This window comes from Pleurodeles waltl, unplaced genomic scaffold (assembly GCF_031143425.1).
Source record: "Pleurodeles waltl isolate 20211129_DDA unplaced genomic scaffold, aPleWal1.hap1.20221129 scaffold_214, whole genome shotgun sequence".
NCBI classification, from domain to species: Eukaryota; Metazoa; Chordata; class Amphibia; order Caudata; family Salamandridae; genus Pleurodeles; species Pleurodeles waltl.
The window spans coordinates 6,410-26,025 of record NW_027149920.1 but is presented as its reverse complement, the minus strand read 5'-3'; the positions used below and the strand labels follow the sequence as shown (position 1 = coordinate 26,025).

General features: G+C 52.1%; 5 non-coding genes across 5 annotated transcripts; 2 read left to right on the top strand and 3 right to left on the bottom strand.

Annotated features, from left to right (window-relative positions):
• Nucleotides 1-1,352: 1,352 nt before the first annotated feature.
• On the top strand, nucleotides 1,353-1,423 carry TRNAG-GCC (transfer RNA glycine (anticodon GCC)). Its single transcript has one exon. It is a non-coding gene; the product is annotated as a tRNA-Gly (tRNA).
• Nucleotides 1,424-6,732: 5,309 nt separating this feature from the next.
• TRNAN-GUU (transfer RNA asparagine (anticodon GUU)) lies at nucleotides 6,733-6,806 on the bottom strand. Its single transcript has one exon. It is a non-coding gene; the product is annotated as a tRNA-Asn (tRNA).
• Nucleotides 6,807-13,763: 6,957 nt separating this feature from the next.
• TRNAN-GUU (transfer RNA asparagine (anticodon GUU)) lies at nucleotides 13,764-13,837 on the bottom strand. Its single transcript has one exon. It is a non-coding gene; the product is annotated as a tRNA-Asn (tRNA).
• Nucleotides 13,838-16,156: 2,319 nt separating this feature from the next.
• Nucleotides 16,157-16,230, bottom strand: TRNAN-GUU (transfer RNA asparagine (anticodon GUU)). The gene has a single exon. It is a non-coding gene; the product is annotated as a tRNA-Asn (tRNA).
• Nucleotides 16,231-17,936: 1,706 nt separating this feature from the next.
• TRNAG-GCC (transfer RNA glycine (anticodon GCC)) lies at nucleotides 17,937-18,007 on the top strand. Its single transcript has one exon. It is a non-coding gene; the product is annotated as a tRNA-Gly (tRNA).
• The last annotated feature ends 1,609 nt before the right edge of the window (nucleotides 18,008-19,616 follow it).

The window sequence follows — 19,616 nt, the reverse complement described above, 5'->3', positions numbered from 1 at the left end:
ATCTAATAGTGTAATCGAGGAGTTGGGTTTTTTGTGCTCTACACTTTAACCAGCGATTCTTTCTAAAAGGAAATCCCAGGGCAGTACCCGCAATGAGTGGCATCCCCACACCCGAGGTTGCATTGTGGTAGCTGTTCCCTGAGCCCATAGCCCCTGTCCCCATGTCGCCCTTTCTCCTCGTGTAACTCACCCCAGGTTCGGTGGCTCTGATACTTGCTGCTTCTGCTGCGCGATCATCCCCATGATCTGGGCCTTTGTACGAAATGTCATGTAAGATGACTTTATTCAGCACGGCGTTTGTCATTTGCTTGGTTGTCCTGTCACTGTTGGATGTTTTCTTGCGCAGACTACTGTCTAATGGTGGGAAGGCCACGAGACACGTGACTTTTCTCTTTCTTTGTTAGCATAGTTTCCTGCCACTGTCTTGGTGTGCTGCCAGCCTGTGAGACACGTGTCTTGCCCATCTCAGCTCCACTGTGGCATGTTAGATATGTCTTTGAGCAGAGTCCCGGTCCCAGAGTTGCTGCCTTCTCTGCACTCTGGCTTGTAAGACTGCAGGCAAAGGCCCTCCCTGGCCCCTCAGCCAGATAGATACATTTACCTGCAGGGCTCAGCTTTGGTGAAAGATATTGGCGAGAGAGAGGAAAGGGGACGGCCCGTGGTGCACCCCCTATTTTGCATAGAACCATAGCCTCCTGGGAGGGCAGAGACATGAGGGTTCTCAGGGAAAGCCCTCCCAGGAGTGTTGAAGGGCAGGACGTGAAACACAGCAATCCCGGAATGGCCTGGTCTAAGATGCCTGTGCAATAGGCCTGGCCCTAGGCTTCCGGGGCTCTTCCTCGGCAGAGGCCCCAGTGGTATGAGCCCGACCAGGGCTGTGCCCGACCAGGCTGTAGGGCGCGTTGGGAGCGCGTTAGGGACGCGAAAGAGGGCGCAGGGCGCAGAACTCTGCCCGTTTCTCCCCAGGATTTTGGGGAGGACAGGGAATCTGGCCAGGTCAGTGACTAGGCTTTCCCAGAAGGAAAGTCCAGTGACAGTGGCATGTTGTGAAACACAAGATTGCTGGTGGTCTGGAGGGTGCTTTCTGTCAGCCACTTCTCCCGGGAGCAGCCAGAGAGCAGGCTGATGTCGTGCTCTGTCAAGCACAACACTGGCCCCAAACCACTGTCCTTAGCAAAAGCAGAAACATTCATAGTTTCAGTCTCCTGCATCTGATTCCTGCCATCAGCATGTGAACGTTTGGCAGTCCAAGGCTTGCCATGCAAACTTTGTTCATAGGTGTCCCATGCGAATGCATGGGCCTCATCACTACTGTCTACAGCAGGGCTCTCTGCTCAGCCTATGTAAGTGAAGCATTGGTGGTTCAGTGGTAGAATTCTCGCCTGCCACGCGGGAGGCCCGGGTTCGATTCCCGGCCAATGCAAAGTGCCCTTCTCTTGGCTTTGCTTTAGAAGTCAGACATATAGACTTGGTGGGGAAAAAAATGTCAAAGAGTGACCCCGACGTGATTTGAACACGCAACCTTCTGATCTGGAGTCAGCCGCGCTACCGTTGAGCCACGAGGTCCCTGTGCATGCAGTTCTCAGCCCCGGATCAAGAAATGCTTCTGTGCCTTTTATTGGCCCTCAGTACGCCTGTGGTTAAAGTAGAAGGCTTGGTGGCCCGTTTCCAGTCCTATTGGTGGAAATGACTAGCGGTGAAGAGATGAGAGAAGATAGAAATGTTGAGATAGAGCATGTCACGCAGGCAAAGCGAGAGCTCTAAGAGCAAAGCCAGACAGCTGTGTTTTAATTCAGGACTTGATGTCCCGTTTCCAGTCCTATTGGTGGAAATGACTAGAGGTGAAGAGATGAGAGAAGATAGAAATGTTGAGATAGAGCATGTCACGCAGGCAAAGCGAGAGCTCTAAGAGCAAAGCCAGACAGCTGTGTTTTAATTCAGGACATGATGTAGGCAAAAGCCTACGCCCTTGGGTGGGCTTGAACCACCAACCTTTCAGTTAAGAGCCGAACGCGCTAACCGATTGCGCCACAGAGACCAACCACCGCAGTGAGCGTGTTGGGACTCAATATATGTTTTTACCTTTGTGCTCCTGCCTGCAGCTCTAAGGTCCTGGCATAAGACAGGTAGGCTTAGACTCCATTGTGACATGTCTTACTTCTCTTAGAAGAAGGTTCTGAGTTGCCAGGCAACTTATCTTCTGCCGGGCACACTTTCCTTTGCAGGCTTTCAGGTTGTGAATCCAGCACTGCTTAGGTGTCCATGTCAGACATGAGCAGCTCATTGAGCCCCATTGTGTGTTTTTTGTGGAGATACAACTCTCAGACTAGAGGGAGCAGGCGGGAAGTGGGTGAGACTCACACAGGGTGGGTGGGGCAGTTAAAGGATGTTATCTAATAGTGTAATCGAGGAGTAGGGTTTTTTGTGCTCTACACTTTAACCAGCGATTCTTTCTAAAAGGAAATCCCAGGGCAGTACCCGCAATGAGTGGCATCCCCACACCCGAGGTTGCATTGTGGTAGCTGTTCCCTGAGCCCATAGCCCCTGTCCCCATGTCGCCCTTTCTCCTCGTGTAACTCACCCCAGGTTCGGTGGCTCTGATACTTGCTGCTTCTGCTGCGCGATCATCCCCATGATCTGGGCCTTTGTACGAAATGTCATGTAAGATGACTTTATTCAGCACGGCGTTTGTCATTTGCTTGGTTGTCCTGTCACTGTTGGATGTTTTCTTGTGCAGACTACTGTCTAATGGTGGGAAGGCCACGAGACACGTGACTTTTCTCTTTCCTTGTTAGCATAGTTTCCTGCCACTGTCTTGGTGTGCTGCCAGCCTGTGAGACACGTGTCTTGCCCATCTCAGCTCCACTGTGGCATGTTAGATATGTCTTTGAGCAGAGTCCCGGTCCCAGAGTTGCTGCCTTCTCTGCACTCTGGCTTGTAAGACTGCAGGCAAAGGCCCTCCCTGGCCCCTCAGCCAGATAGATACATTTACCTGCAGGGCTCAGCTTTGGTGAAAGATATTGGCGAGAGAGAGGAAAGGGGACGGCCCGTGGTGCACCCCCTATTTTGCATAGAACCACAGCCTCCTGGGAGGGCAGAGACATGAGGGTTCTCAGGGAAATCCCTGCCAGGAGTGTTGAAGGGCAGGACGTGAAACACAGCAATCCCGGAATGGCCTGGTCTAAGATGCCTGTGCAATAGGCCTGGCCCTAGGCTTCCGGGGCTCTTCCTCGGCAGAGGCCCCAGTGGTATGATCCCGACCAGGGCTGTGCCCGACCAGGGCTGTAGGGCGCATTGGGAGCGCGTTAGGGACGCGAAAGAGGGCGCAGGGCGCAGAACTCTGCCCGTTTCTCCCCAGGATTTTGGGGAGGACAGGGAATCTGGCCAGGTCAGTGACTAGGCTTTCCCAGAAGGAAAGTCCAGTGACAGTGGCATGTTGTGAAACACAAGATTGCTGGTGGTCTGGAGGGTGCTTTCTGTCAGCCACTTCTCCCGGGAGCAGCCAGAGAGCAGGCTGATGTCGTGCTCTGTCAAGCACAACACTGGCCCCAAACCACTGTCCTTAGCAAAAGCAGAAACATTCATAGTTTCAGTCTCCTGCATCTGATTCCTGCCATCAGCATGTGAACGTTTGGCAGTCCAAGGCTTGCCATGCAAACTTTGTTCATAGGTGTCCCATGCGAATGCATGGGCCTCATCACTACTGTCTACGGCAGGGCTCTCTGCTCAGCCTATGTAAGTGAAACATTGGTGGTTCAGTGGTAGAATTCTCGCCTGCCACGCGGGAGGCCCGGGTTCGATTCCCGGCCAATGCAAAGCGCCCTTCTTTTGGCTTTGCTTTAGAAGTCAGAGATATAGACTTGGTGGGGAAAAAAATGTCAAAGAGTGACCCCGACGTGATTTTAACACGCAACCTTCTGATCTGGAGTCAGCCGCGCTACCGTTGCGCCACGAGGTCCCTGTGAATGCAGTTCTCAGCCCCGGATCAAGAAATGCTTCTGTGCCTTTTATTGGCCCTCAGTACGCCTGTGGTTAAAGTAGAAGGCTTGGTGTCCCGTTTCCAGTCCTATTGGTGGAAATGACTAGAGGTGAAGAGATGAGAGAAGATAGAAATGTTGAGATAGAGCATGTCACGCAGGCAAAGCGAGAGCTCTAAGAGCAAAGCCAGACAGCTGTGTTTTAATTCAGGACTTGATGTCCCGTTTCCAGTCCTATTGGTGGAAATGACAAGAGGTGAAGAGATGAGAGAAGATAGAAATGTTGAGATAGAGCATGTCACGCAGGCAAAGCGAGAGCTCTAAGAGCAAAGCCAGACAGCTGTGTTTTAATTCAAGACTTGATGTAGGCAAAAGCATACGTCCCTGGGTGGGCTTGAACCACCAACTTTTCGGTTAACAGCCAAACACGCTAACCGATTGCGCCACAGAGACCAACCACCACAGTGAGCGTGTTGGGACTCAATATATGTTTTTACCTTTGTGCTCCTGCCTGCAGCTCTAAGGTCCTGGCATAAGACAGGTAGGCTTAGACTCCATTGTGACATGTCTTACTTCTCTTAGAAGAAGGTTCTGAGTTGCCAGGCAGCTTATCTTCTGCCGGGCACACTTTCCTTTGCAGGCTTTCAGGTTGTGAATCCAGCACTGCTTAGGTGTCCATGTCAGACATGAGCAGCTCATTGAGCCCCACTGTGTGTTTTTTGTGGAGATACAACTCTCAGACTAGAGGGAGCAGGCGGGAAGTGGGTGAGACTCACACAGGGTGGGTGGGGCAGTTAAAGGATGTTATCTAATAGTGTAATCGAGGAGTTGGTTTTTTTGTGCACTACACTTTAACCAGCGATTCTTTCTAAAAGGAAATCCCAGGGCAGTACCCGCAATGAGTGGCATCCCCACACCCGAGGTTGCAGTGTGGTAGCTGTTCCCTGAGCCCATAGCCCCTGTCCCCATGTCGCCCTTTCTCCTCGTGTAACTCACCCCAAGTTCGGTGGCTCTGATACTTGCTGCTTCTGCTGCGCGATCATCCCCATGATCTGGGGCTTTGTACGAAATGTCATGTAAGATGACTTTATTCAGCACGGCGTTTGTCATTTGCTTGGTTGTCCTGTCACTGTTGGATGTTTTCTTGCGCAGACTACTGTCTAATGGTGGGAAGGCCACGAGACACGTGACTTTTCTCTTTCCTTGTTAGCATAGTTTCCTGCCACTGTCTTGGTGTGCTGCCAGCCTGTGAGACACGTGTCTTGCCCATCTCAGCTCCACTGTGGCATGTTAGATATGTCTTTGAGCAGAGTCCCGGTCCCAGAGCTGCTGCCTTCTCTGCACTCTGGCTTGTAAGACTGCAGGCAAAGGCCCTCCCTGGCCCCTCAGCCAGATAGATACATTTACCTGCAGGGCTCAGCTTTGGTGAAAGATATTGGCGAGAGAGAGGAAAGGGGACGGCCCGTGGTGCACCCCCTATTTTGCATAGAACCACAGCCTCCTGGGAGGGCAGAGACATGAGGGTTCTCAGGGAAAGCCCTCCCAGGAGTGTTGAAAGGCAGGACGTGAAACACAGCAATCCCGGAATGGCCTGGTCTAAGATGCCTGTGCAATAGGCCTGGCCCTAGGCTTCCGGGGCTCTTCCTCGGCAGAGGCCCCAGTGGTATGAGCCCGACCAGGGCTGTAGGGCGCGTTGGGAGCGCGTTAGGGACGCGAAAGAGGGCGCAGGGCGCAGAACTCTGCCCGTTTCTCCCCAGGATTTTGGGGAGGACAGGGAATCTGGCCAGGTCAGTGACTAGGCTTTCCCAGAAGGAAAGTCCAGTGACCGTGGCATGTTGTGAAACACAAGATTGCTGGTGGTCTGGAGGGTGCTTTCTGTCAGCCACTTCTCCCGGGAGCAGCCAGAGAGCAGGCTGATGTCGTGCTCTGTCAAGCACAACACTGGCCCCAAACCACTGTCCTTAGCAAAAGCAGAAACATTCATAGTTTCAGTCTCCTGCATCTGATTCCTGCCATCAGCATGTGAACGTTTGGCAGTCCAAGGCTTGCCATGCAAACTTTGTTCATAGGTGTCCCATGCGAATGCATGGGCCTCGTCACTACTGTCTACTGCAGGGCTCTCTGCTCAGCCTATGTAAGTGAAGCATTGGTGGTTCAGTGGTAGAATTCTCGCCTGCCACGCGGGAGGCGCGGGTTCGATTCCTGGCCAATGCAAAGCGCCCTTCTTTTGGCTTTGCTTTAGAAGTCAGAGATATAGACTTGGTGGGGAAAAAAATGTCAAAGAGTGACCCCGACGTGATTTGAACACACAACCTTCTGATCTGGAGTCAGACGCGCTACCATTGCGCCACGAGGTCCCTGTGCATGCAGTTCTCAGCCCCGGATCAAGAAATGCTTCTGTGCCTTTTATTGGCCCTCAGTACGCCTGTGGTTAAAGTAGAAGGCTTGGTGTCCCGTTTCCAGTCCTATTGGTGGAAATGACTAGAGGTGAAGAGATGAGAGAAGATAGAAATGTTGAGATAGAGCATGTCACGCAGGCAAAGCGAGAGCTCTAAGAGCAAAGCCAGACAGCTGTGTTTTAATTCAGGACTTGATGTCCCGTTTCCAGTCCTATTGGTGGAAATGACTAGAGGTGAAGAGATGAGAGAAGATAGAAATGTTGAGATAGAGCATGTCACGCAGGCAAAGCGAGAGCTCTAAGAGCAAAGCCAGACAGCTGTGTTTTAATTCAGGACTTGATGTAGGCAAAAGCATACGTCCCTGGGTGGGCTTGAACCACCAACCTTTCGGTTAACAGCCGAACGCGCTAACCGATTGCGCCACAGAGACCAACCACCGCAGTGAGCGTGTTGGGACTCAATATATGTTTTTACCTTTGTGCTCCTGCCTACAGCTCTAAGGTCCTGGCATAAGACAGGTAGGCTTAGACTCCATTGTGACATGTCTTACTTCTCTTAGAAGAAGGTTCTGAGTTGCCAGGCAGCTTATCTTCTGCCGGGCACACTTTCCTTTGCAGGCTTTCAGGTTGTGAATCCAGCACTGCTTAGGTGTCCATGTCAGACATGAGCAGCTCATTGAGCCCCACTGTGTGTTTTTTGTGGAGATACAACTCTCAGACTAGAGGGAGCAGGCGGGACGTGGGTGAGACTCACACAGGGTGGGTGGGGCAGTTAAAGGATGTTATCTAATAGTGTAATCGAGGAGTTGGGTTTTTTGTGCTCTACACTTTAACCAGCGATTCTTTATAAAAGGAAATCCCAGGGCAGTACCCGCAATGAGTGGCATCCCCACACCCGAGGTTGCATTGTGGTAGCTGTTCCCTGAGCCCATAGCCCCTGTCCCCATGTCGCCCTTTCTCCTCGTGTAACTCACCCCAGGTTCGGTGGCTCTGATACTTGCTGCTTCTGCTGCGCGATCATCCCCATGATCTGGGACTTTGTACGAAATGTCATGTAAGATGACTTTATTCAGCACGGCGTTTGTCATTTGCTTGGTTGTCCTGTCACTGTTGGATGTTTTCTTGCGCAGACTACTGTCTAATGGTGGGAAGGCCATGAGACACGTGACTTTTCTCTTTCCTTGTTAGCATAGTTTCCTGCCACTGTCTTGGTGTGCTGCCAGCCGTTGAGACACGTGTCTTGCCCATCTCAGCTCCACTGTGGCATGTTAGATATGTCTTTGAGCAGAGTCCCGGTCCCAGAGTTGCTGCCTTCTCTGCACTCTGGCTTGTAAGACTGCAGGCAAAGGCCCTCCCTGGCCCCTCAGCCAGATAGATACATTTACCTGCAGGGCTCAGCTTTGGTGAAAGATATTGGCGAGAGAGAGGAAAGGGGACGGCCCGTGGTGCACCCCCTATTTTGCATAGAACCATAGCCTCCTGGGAGGGCAGAGACATGAGGGTTCTCAGGGAAAGCCCTCCCAGGAGTGTTGAAGGGCAGGACGTGAAACACAGCAATCCCGGAATGGCCTGGTCTAAGATGCCTGTGCAATAGGCCTGGCCCTAGGCTTCCGGGGCTCTTCCTCGGCAGAGGCCCCAGTGGTATGAGCCCGACCAGGGCTGTGCCCGACCAGGGCTGTAGGGCGCATTGGGAGCGCGTTAGGGACGCGAAAGAGGGCGCAGGGCGCAGAACTCTGCCCGTTTCTCCCCAGGATTTTGGGGAGGACAGGGAATCTGGCCAGGTCAGTGACTAGGCTTTCCCAGAAGGAAAGTCCAGTGACAGTGGCATGTTGTGAAACACAAGATTGCTGGTGGTCTGGAGGGTGCTTTCTGTCAGCCACTTCTCCCGGGAGCAGCCAGAGAGCAGGCTGATGTCGTGCTCTGTCAAGCACAACACTGGCCCCAAACCACTGTCCTTAGCAAAAGCAGAAACATTCATAGTTTCAGTCTCCTGCATCTGATTCCTGCCATCAGCATGTGAACGTTTGGCAGTCCAAGGCTTGCCATGCAAACTTTGTTCATAGGTGTCCCATGCGAATGCATGGGCCTCATCACTACTGTCTACGGCAGGGCTCTCTGCTCAGCCTATGTAAGTGAAGCATTGGTAGTTCAGTGGTAGAATTCTCGCCTGCCACGCGGGAGGCCCGGGTTCGATTCCCGGCCAATGCAAAGCACCCTTCTCTTGGCTTTGCTTTAGAAGTCAGAGATATAGACTTGGTGGGGAAAAAAATGTCAAAGAGTGACCCCGACGTGATTTGAACACGCAACCTTCTGATCTGGAGTCAGCCGCGCTACCGTTGAGCCACGAGGTCCCTGTGCATGCAGTTCTCAGCCCCGGATCAAGAAATGCTTCTGTGCCTTTTATTGGCCCTCAGTACGCCTGTGGTTAAAGTAGAAGGCTTGGTGTCCCGTTTCCAGTCCTATTGGTGGAAATGACTAGAGGTGAAGAGATGAGAGAAGATAGAAATGTTGAGATAGAGCATGTCACGCAGGCAAAGCGAGAGCTCTAAGAGCAAAGCCAGACAGCTGTGTTTTAATTCAGGACTTGATGTCCCGTTTCCAGTCCTATTGGTGGAAATGACTAGAGGTGAAGAGATGAGAGAAGATAGAAATGTTGAGATAGAGCATGTCACGCAGGCAAAGCGAGAGCTCTAAGAGCAAAGCCAGACAGCTGTGTTTTAATTCAGGACTTGATGTAGGCAAAAGCATACGTCCCTGGGTGGGCTTGAACCACCAACCTTTCAGTTAACAGCCGAACGCGCTAACCGATTGCGCCACAGAGACCAACCACCGCAGTGAGCGTGTTGGGACTCAATATATGTTTTTACCTTTGTGCTCCTGCCTGCAGCTCTAAGGTCCTGGCATAAGACAGGTAGGCTTAGACTCCATTGTGACATGTCTTACTTCTCTTAGAAGAAGGATCTGAGTTGCCAGGCAGCTTATCTTCTGCCGGGCACACTTTCCTTTGCAGGCTTTCAGGTTGTGAATCCAGCACTGCTTAGGTGTCCATGTCAGACATGAGCAGCTCATTGAGCCCCATTGTGTGTTTTTTGTGGAGATACAACTCTCAGACTAGAGGGAGCAGGCGGGAAGTGGGTGAGACTCACACAGGGGTGGTGGGGCAGTTAAAGGATGTTATCTAATAGTGTAATCGAGGAGTAGGGTTTTTTGTGCTCTACACTTTAACCAGCGATTCTTTCTAAAAGGAAATCCCAGGGCAGTACCCGCATTGAGTGGCATCCCCAAACCCGAGGTTGCATTGTGGTAGCTGTTCCCTGAGCCCATAGCCCCTGTCCCCATGTCGCCCTTTCTCCTCGTGTAACTCACCCCAGGTTCGGTGGCTCTGATACTTGCTGCTTCTGCTGCGCGATCATCCCCATGATCTGGGCCTTTGTACGAAATGTCATGTAAGATGACTTTATTCAGCACGGCGTTTGTCATTTGCTTGGTTGTCCTGTCACTGTTGGATGTTTTCTTGTGCAGACTACTGTCTAATGGTGGGAAGGCCACGAGACACGTGACTTTTCTCTTTCCTTGTTAGCATAGTTTCCTGCCACTGTCTTGGTGTGCTGCCAGCCTGTGGGACACGTGTCTTGCCCATCTCAGCTCCACTGTGGCATGTTAGATATGTCTTTGAGCAGAGTCCCGGTCCCAGAGTTGCTGCCTTCTCTGCACTCTGGCTTGTAAGACTGCAGGCAAAGGCCCTCCCTGGCCCCTCAGCCAGATAGATACATTTACCTGCAGGGCTCAGCTTTGGTGAAAGATATTGGCGAGAGAGAGGAAAGGGGACGGCCCGTGGTGCACCCCCTATTTTGCATAGAACCACAGCCTCCTGGGAGGGCAGAGACATGAGGGTTCTCAGGGAAAGCCCTCCCAGGAGTGTTGAAGGGCAGGACGTGAAACACAGCAATCCCGGAATGGCCTGGTCTAAGATGCCTGTGCAATAGGCCTGGCCCTAGGCTTCCGGGGCTCTTCCTCGGCAGAGGCCCCAGTGGTATGAGCCCGACCAGGGCTGTGCCCGACCAGGGCTGTAGGGCGCGTTGGGAGCGCGTTAGGGACGCGAAAGAGGGCGCAGGGCGCCAAACTCTGCCCGTTTCTCCCCAGGATGTTGGGGAGGACAGGGAATCTGGCCAGGTCAGTGACTACGCTTTCCCAGAAGGAAAGTCCAGTGACAGTGGCATGTGGTGAAACACAAGATTGCTGGTGGTCTGGAGGGTGCTTTCTGTCAGCCACTTCTCCCGGGAGCAGCCAGAGAGCAGGCTGATGTCGTGCTCTGTCAAGCACAACACTGGCCCCAAACCACTGTCCTTAGCAAAAGCAGAAACATTCATAGTTTCAGTCTCCTGCATCTGATTCCTGCCATCAGCATGTGAACGTTTGGCAGTCCAAGGCTTGCCATGCAAACTTTGTTCATAGGTGTCCCATGCGAATGCATGGGCCTCATCACTACTGTCTACGGCAGGGCTCTCTGCTCAGGCTATGTAAGTGAAGCATTGGTGGTTCAGTGGTAGAATTCTCGCCGGCCACGCGGGAGGCCCGGGTTCGGTTCCCGGCCAATGCAAAGCGCCCTTCTTTTGGCTTTGCTTTAGAAGTCAGAGATATAGACTTGGTGGGGAAAAAAATGTCAAAGAGTGACCCCGACGTGATTTGAACACGCAAACTTCTGATCTGGAGTCAGACGCGCTACCGTTGCGCCACGAGGTCCCTGTGCATGCAGTTCTCAGCCCCGGATCAAGAAATGCTTCTGTGCCTTTTATTGGCCCTCAGTACGCCTGTGGTTAAAGTAGAAGGCTTGGTGGCCCGTTTCCAGTCCTATTGGTGGAAATGACTAGAGGTGAAGAGATGAGAGAAGATAGAAATGTTGAGATAGAGCATGTCACGCAGGCAAAGCGAGAGCTCTAAGAGCAAAGCCAGACAGCTGTGTTTTAATTCAGGACTTGATGTCCCGTTTCTAGTCCTATTGGTGGAAATGACTAGAGGTGAAGAGATGAGAGAAGATAGAAATGTTGAGATAGAGCATGTCACGCAGGCAAAGCGAGAGCTCTAAGAGCAAAGCCAGACAGCTGTGTTTTAATTCAGGACTTGATGTAGGCACAAGCATACGTCCCTGGGTGGGCTTGAACCACCAGCTTTTCAGTTAACAGCCGAACGTGCTAACCGATTGCGCCACAGAGACCAACCACCGGAGTGAGTGTGTTGGGACTCAATATATGTTTTTACCTTTGTGCTCCTGCCTGCAGCTCTAAGGTCCTGGCATAAGACAGGTAGGCTTAGACTCCATTGTGACATGTCTTACTTCTCTTAGAAGAAGGTTCTGAGTTGCCAGGCAGCTTATCTTCTGCCGGGCACACTTTCCTTTGCAGGCTTTCAGGTTGTGAATCCAGCACTGCTTAGGTGTCCATGTCAGACATGAGCAGCTCATTGAGCCCCATTGTGTGTTTTTTGTGGAGATACAACTCTCAGACTAGAGGGAGCAGGCGGGAAGTGGGTGAGACTCACACAGGGTGGGTGGGGCAGTTAAAGGATGTTATCTAATAGTGTAATCGAGGAGTAGGTTTTTTTGTGCTCTACACTTTAACCAGCGATTCTTTCTAAAAGGAAATCCCAGGGCAGTACCCGCAATGAGTGGCATCCCCACACCCGAGGTTGCATTGTGGTAGCTGTTCCCTGAGCCCATAGCCCCTGTCCCCATGTCGCCCTTTCTCCTCGTATAACTCACCCCAGGTTCGGTGGCTCTGATACTTGCTGCTTCTGCTGCGCGATCATCCCCATGATCTGGGCCTTTGTACGAAATGTCATGTAAGATGACTTTATTCAGCACGGCGTTTGTCATTTGCTTGGTTGTCCTGTCACTGTTGGATGTTTTCTTGCGCAGACTACTGTCTAATGGTGGGAAGGCCACGAGACACGTGACTTTTCTCTTTCCTTGTTTGCATAGTTTCCTGCCACTGTCTTGGTGTGCTGCCAGCCTGTGAGACACGTGTCTTGCCCATCTCAGCTCCACTGTGGCATGTTAGATATGCCTTTGAGCAGAGTCCCGGTCCCAGAGTTGCTGCCTTCTCTGCACTCTGGCTTGTAAGACTGCAGGCAAAGGCCCTCCCTGGCCCCTCAGCCAGATAGATACATTTACCTGCAGGGCTCAGCTTTGGTGAAAGATATTGGTGAGAGAGAGGAAAGGGGACGGCCCGTGGTGCACCCCCTATTTTGCATAGAACCACAGCCTCCTGGGAGGGCAGAGACATGAGGGTTCTCAGGGAAAGCCCTCCCAGGAGTGTTGAAGGGCAGGACGTGAAACACAGCAATCCCGGAATGGCCTGGTCTAAGATGCCTGTGCAATAGGCCTGGCCCTAGGCTTCCGGGGCTCTTCCTCGGCAGAGGCCCCAGTGGTATGAGCCCGACCAGGGCTGTGCCCGACCAGGGCTGTAGGGCGCATTGGGAGCGCGTTAGGGACGCGAAAGAGGGCGCAGGGCGCAGAACTCTGCCCGTTTCTCCCCAGGATTTTGGGGAGGACAGGGAATCTGGCCAGGTCAGTGACTAGGCTTTCCCAGAAGGAAAGTCCAGTGACAGTGGCATGTTGTGAAACACAAGATTGCTGGTGGTCTGGAGGGTGCTTTCTGTCAGCCACTTCTCCCGGGAGCAGCCAGAGAGCAGGCTGATGTCGTGCTCTGTCAAGCACAACACTGGCCCCAAACCACTGTCCTTAGCAAAAGCAGAAACATTCATAGTTTCAGTCTCCTGCATCTGATTCCTGCCATCAGCATGTGAACGTTTGGCAGTCCAAGGCTTGCCATGCAAACTTTGTTCATAGGTGTCCCATGCGAATGCATGGGCCTCATCACTACTGTCTACGGCAGGGCTCTCTGCTCAGCCTATGTAAGTGAAGCATTGGTTGTTCAGTGGTAGAATTCTCGCCTGCCACGCGGGAGGCCCGGGTTCGATTCCCGGCCAATGCAAAGCGCCCTTCTTTTGGCTTTGCTTTAGAAGTCAGAGATATAGACTTGGTGGGGAAAAAAATGTCAAAGAGTGACCCCGACGTGATTTGAACACGCAAACTTCTGATCTGGAGTCAGACGCGCTACCGTTGCGCCACGAGGTCCCTGTGCATGCAGTTCTCAGCCCCGGATCAAGAAATGCTTCTGTGCCTTTTATTGGCCCTCAGTACGCCTGTGGTTAAAGTAGAAGGCTTGGTGTCCCGTTTCCAGTCCTATTGGTGGAAATGACTAGAGGTGAAGAGATGAGAGAAGATAGAAATGTTGAGATAGAGCATGTCACGCAGGCAAAGCGAGAGCTCTAAGAGCAAAGCCAGACAGCTGTGTTTTAATTCAGGACTTGATGTAGGCAAAAGCATACGTCCCTGGGTGGGCTTGAACCACCAACCTTTCGGTTAACAGCCGAACACGCTAACCGATTGCGCCACAGAGACCAACCACCGCAGTGAGCGTGTTGGGACTCAATATATGTTTTTACCTTTGTGCTCCTGCCTGCAGCTCTAAGGTCCTGGCATAAGACAGGTAGGCTTAGACTCCATTGTGACATGTCTTACTTCTCTTAGAAGAAGGTTCTGAGTTGCCAGGCAGCTTATCTTCTGCCGGGCACACTTTCCTTTGCAGGCTTTCAGGTTGTGAATCCAGCACTGCTTAGGTGTCCATGTCAGACATGAGCAGCTCATTGAGCCCCACTGTGTGTTTTTTGTGGAGATACAACTCTCAGACTAGAGGGAGCAGGCGGGAAGTGGGTGAGACTCACACAGCGTGGGTGGGGCAGTTAAAGGATGTTATCTAATAGTGTAATCGAGGAGTTGTTTTTTTTGTGCACTACACTTTAACCAGCGATTCTTTCTAAAAGGAAATCCCAGGGCAGTACCCGCAATGAGTGGCATCCCCACACCCGAGGTTGCATTGTGGTAGCTGTTCCCTGAGCCCATAGCCCCTGTCCCCATGTCGCCCTTTCTCCTCGTGTAACTCACCCCAGGTTCGGTGGCTCTGATACTTGCTGCTTCTGCTGCGCGATCATCCCCATGATCTGGGCCTTTGTACGAAATGTCATGTAAGATGACTTTATTCAGCACGCCGTTTGTCATTTGCTTGGTTGTCCTGTCACTGTTGGATGTTTTCTTGCGCAGACTACTGTCTAATGGTGGGAAGGCCACGAGACACGTGACTTTTCTCTTTCCTTGTTAGCATAGTTTCCTGCCACTGTCTTGGTGTGCTGCCAGCCTGTGAGACACGTGTCTTGCCCATCTCAGCTCCACTGTGGCATGTTAGATATGTCTTTGAGCAGAGTCCCGGTCCCAGAGCTGCTGCCTTCTCTGCACTCTGGCTTATAAGACTGCAGGCAAAGGCCCTCCCTGGCCCCTCAGCCAGATAGATACATTTACCTGCAGGGCTCAGCTTTGGTGAAAGATATTGGCGAGAGAGAGGAAAGGGGACGGCCCGTGGTGCACCCCCTATTTTGCATAGAACCACAGCCTCCTGGAATAGGCAGAGACATGAGGGTTCTCAGGGAAAGCCCTCCCAGGAGTGTTGAAGGGCAGGACGTATAACACAGCAATCCCGGAATGGCCTGGTCTAAGATGCCTGTGCAATAGGCCTGGCCCTAGGCTTCCGGGGCTCTTCCTCGGCAGAGGCCCCAGTGGTATGAGCCCGACCAGGGCTGTGCCCGACCAGGGCTGTAGGGCGCGTTGGGAGCGCGTTAGGGACGCGAAAGAGGGCGCAGGACGCAGAACTCTGACCGTTTCTCCCCAGGATTTTGGGGAGGACAGGGAATCTGGCCAGGTCAGTGACTAGGCTTTCCCAGAAGGAAAGTCCAGTGACAGTGGCATGTTGTGAAACACAAGATTGCTGGTGGTCTGGAGGGTGCTTTCTGTCAGCCACTTCTCCCGGGAGCAGCCAGAGAGCAGGCTGATGTCATGCTCTGTCAAGCACAATACTGGCCCCAAACCACTGTCCTTAGCAAAAGCAGAAACATTCATAGTTTCAGTCTCCTGCATCTGATTCCTGCCATCAGCATGTGAACGTTTGGCAGTCCAAGGCTTGCCATGCAAACTTTGTTCATAGGTGTCCCATGCGAATGCATGGGCCTCGTCACTACTGTCTACGGCAGGGCTCTCTGCTCAGGATATGTAAGTGAAGCATTGGTGGTTCAGTGGTAGAATTCTCGCCTGCCACGCGCGAGGCCCGGGTTCGATTCCCGGCCAATGCAAAGCGCCCTTCTTTTGGCTTTGCTTTAGAAGTCAGAGATATAGACTTGGTGGGGAAAAAAATATCAAAGAGTGACCCCGACGTGATTTGAACACACAACCTTCTGATCTGGAGTCAGACGCGCTACCGTTGCGCCACGAGGTCCCTGTGCATGCAGTTCTCAGCCCCGGATCAAGAAATGCTTCTGTGCCTGTTATTGGCCCTCAGTACGCCTGTGGTTAAAGTAGAAGGCTTGGTGTCCCGTTTCCAGTCCTATTGGTGGAAATGACTAGAGGTGAAGAGATGAGAGAAGATAGAAATGTTGAGATAGAGCATGTCACGCAGGCAAAGCGAGAGCTCTAAGAGCAAAGCCAGACAGCTGTGTTTTAATTCAGGACTTGATGTCCCGTTTCCAGTCCTATTGGTGGAAATGACTAGAGGTGAAGAGATGAGAGAAGATAGAAATGTTGAGATAGAGCATGTCACGCAGGCAAAGCGAGAGCTCTAAGAGCAAAGCCAGACAGCTGTGTTTTAATTCAGGACTTGATGTAGGCAAAAGCATACGTCCCTGGGTGGGCTTGAACCACCAACCTTTCGGTTAACAGCCGAACGCGCTAACCGATTGCGCCACAGAGACCAACCACCGCAGTGAGCGTGTTGGGACTCAATATATGTTTTTACCTTTGTGCTCCTGCCTGCAGCTCTAAGGTCCTGGCATAAGACAGGTAGGCTTAGACTCCATTGTGACATGTCTTACTTCTCTTAGAAGAAGGTTCTGAGTTGCCAGGCAGCTTATCTTCTGCCGGGCACACTTTCCTTTGCAGGCTTTCAGGTTGTGAATCCAGCACTGCTTAGGTGTCCATGCCAGACATGAGCAGCTCATTGAGCCCCACTGTGTGTTTTTTGTGGAGATACAACTCTCAGACTAGAGGGAGCAGGCGGGAAGTGGGTGAGACTCACACAGGGTGGGTGGGGCAGTTAAAGGATGTTATCTAATAGTGTAATCGAGGAGTTGGGTTTTTTGTGCACTACACTTTAACCAGCGATTCTTTCTAAAAGGAAATCCCAGGGCAGTACCCGCAATGAGTGGCATCCCCACACCCGAGGTTGCATTGTGGTAGCTGTTCCCTAAGCCCATAGCCCCTGTCCCCATGTCGCCCTTTCTCCTCGTGTAACTCACCCCAGGTTCGGTGGCTCTGATACTTGCTGCTTCTGCTGCGCGATCATCCCCATGATCTGGGCCTTTGTACGAAATGTCATGTAAGATGACTTTATTCAGCACGGCGTTTGTCATTTGCTTGGTTGTCCTGTCACTGTTGGATGTTTTCTTGCGCAGACTACTGTCTAATGGTGGGAAGGCCACGAGACACGTGACTTTTCTCTTTCCTTGTTAGCATAGTTTCCTGCCACTGTCTTGGTGTGCTGCCAGCCTGTGAGACACGTGTCTTGCCCATCTCAGCTCCACTGTGGCATGTTAGATATGCCTTTGAGCAGAGTCCCGGTCCCAGAGTTGCTGCCTTCTCTGCACTCTGGCTTGTAAGACTGCAGGCAAAGGCCCTCCCTGGCCCCTCAGCCAGATAGATACATTTACCTGCAGGGCTCAGCTTTGGTGAAAGATATTGGCGAGAGAGAGGAAAGGGGACGGCCCGTGGTGCACCCCCTATTTTGCATAGAACCACAGCCTCCTGGGAGGGCAGAGACATGAGGGTTCTCAGGGAAAGCCCTCCCAGGAGTGTTGAAGGGCAGGACGTGAAACACAGCAATCCCGGAATGGCCTGGTCTAAGATGCCTGTGCAATAGGCCTGGCCCTAGGCTTCCGGGGCTCTTCCTCGGCAGAGGCCCCAGTGGTATGAGCCCGACCAGGGCTGTGCCCGACCAGGGCTGTAGGGCGCGTTGGGAGCGCGTTAGGGATGCGAAAGAGGGCGCAGGGCGCAGAACTCTGCCCATTTCTCCCCAGGATTTTGGGGAGGACAGGGAATCTGGCCAGGTCAGTGACTAGGCTTTCCCAGAAGGAAAGTCCAGTGACAGTGGCATGTTGTGAAACACAAGATTGCTGGTGGTCTGGAGGGTGCTTTCTGTCAGCCACTTCTCCCGGGAGCAGCCAGAGAGCAGGCTGATGTCGTGCTCTGTCAAGCACAACACTGGCCCCAAACCACTGTCCTTAGCAAAAGCAGAAACATTCATAGTTTCAGTCTCCTGCATCTGATTCCTGCCATCAGCATGTGAACGTTTGGCAGTCCAAGGCTTGCCATGCAAACTTTGTTCATAGGTGTCCCATGCGAATGCATGGGCCTCATCACTACTGTCTACGGCAGGGCTCTCTGCTCAGCTTATGTAAGTGAAGCATTGGTGGTTCAGTGGTAGAATTCTCGCCTGCCACGCGGGAGGCCCGGGTTCGATTCCCGGCCAATGCAAAGCGCCCTTCTTTTGGCTTTGCTTTAGAAGGCAGAGATATAGACTTGGTGGGGAAAAAAATGTCAAAGAGTGACCCCGACGTGAGTTGAACACGCAACCTTCTGATCTGGAGTCAGACGCGCTACCGTTGCGCCACGAGGTCACTGTGCATGCAGTTTTCAGCCCCGGATCAAGAAATGCTTCTGTGCCTTTTATTGGCCCTCAGTACGCCTGTGGTTAAAGTAGAAGGCTTGGTGTCCCGTTTCCAGTCCTATTGGTGGAAATGACTAGAGGTGAAGAGATGAGAGAAGATAGAAATGTTGAGATAGAGCATGTCACGCAGGCAAAGCGAGAGCTCTAAGAGCAAAGCCAGACAGCTGTGTTTTAATTCAGGACTTGATGTCCCGTTTCCAGTCCTATTGGTGGAAATGACTAGAGGTGAAGAGATGAGAGAAGATAGAAATGTTGAGATAGAGCATGTCACGCAGGCAAAGTGAGAGCTCTAAGAGCAAAGCCAGACAGCTGTGTTTTAATTCAGGACTTGATGTAGGCAAAAGCATACGTCCCTGGGTGGGCTTGAACCACCAACTTTTCGGTTAACAGCCAAACACGCTAACCGATTGCGCCACAGAGACCAACCACCACAGTGAGCGTGTTGGGACTCAATATATGTTTTTACCTTTGTGCTCCTGCCTGCAGCTCTAAGGTCCTGGCATAAGACAGGTAGGCTTAGATTCCATTGTGACATGTCTTACTTCTCTTAGAAGAAGGTTCTGAGTTGCCAGGCAGCTTATCTTCTGCCGGGCACACTTTCCTTTGCAGGCTTTCAGGTTGTGAATCCAGCACTGCTTAGGTGTCCATGTCAGACATGAGCAGCTCATTGAGCCCCACTGTGTGTTTTTTGTGGAGATACAACTCTCAGACTAGAGGGAGCAGGCGGGAAGTGGGTGAGACTCACACAGGGTGGGTGGGGCAGTTAAAGGATGTTATCTAATAGTGTAATCGAGGAGTTGGTTTTTTTGTGCACTACACTTTAACCAGCGATTCTTTCTAAAAGGAAATCCCAGGGCAGTACCCGCAATGAGTGGCATCCCCACACCCGAGGTTGCATTGTGGTAGCTGTTCCCTGAGCCCATAGCCCCTGTCCCCATGTCGCCCTTTCTCCTCGTGTAACTCACCCCAGGTTCGGTGGCTCTGATACTTGCTGCTTCTGCTGCGCGATCATCCCCATGATCTGGGCCTTTGTACGAAATGTCATGTAAGATGACTTTATTCAGCACGGCGTTTGTCATTTGATTGGTTGTCCTGTCACTGTTGGATGTTTTCTTGCGCAGACTACTGTCTAATGGTGGGAAGGCCACGAGACACGTGACTTTTCTCTTTCCTTGTTAGCATAGTTTCCTGCCACTGTCTTGGTGTGCTGCCAGCCTGTGAGACACGTGTCTTGCCCATCTCAGCTCCACTGTGGCATGTTAGATATGTCTTTGAGCAGAGTCCCGGTCCCAGAGCTGCTGCCTTCTCTGCACTCTGGCTTGTAAGACTGCAGGCAAAGGCCCTCCCTGGCCCCTCAGCCAGATAGATACATTTACCTGCAGGGCTCAGCTTTGGTGAAAGATATTGGCGAGAGAG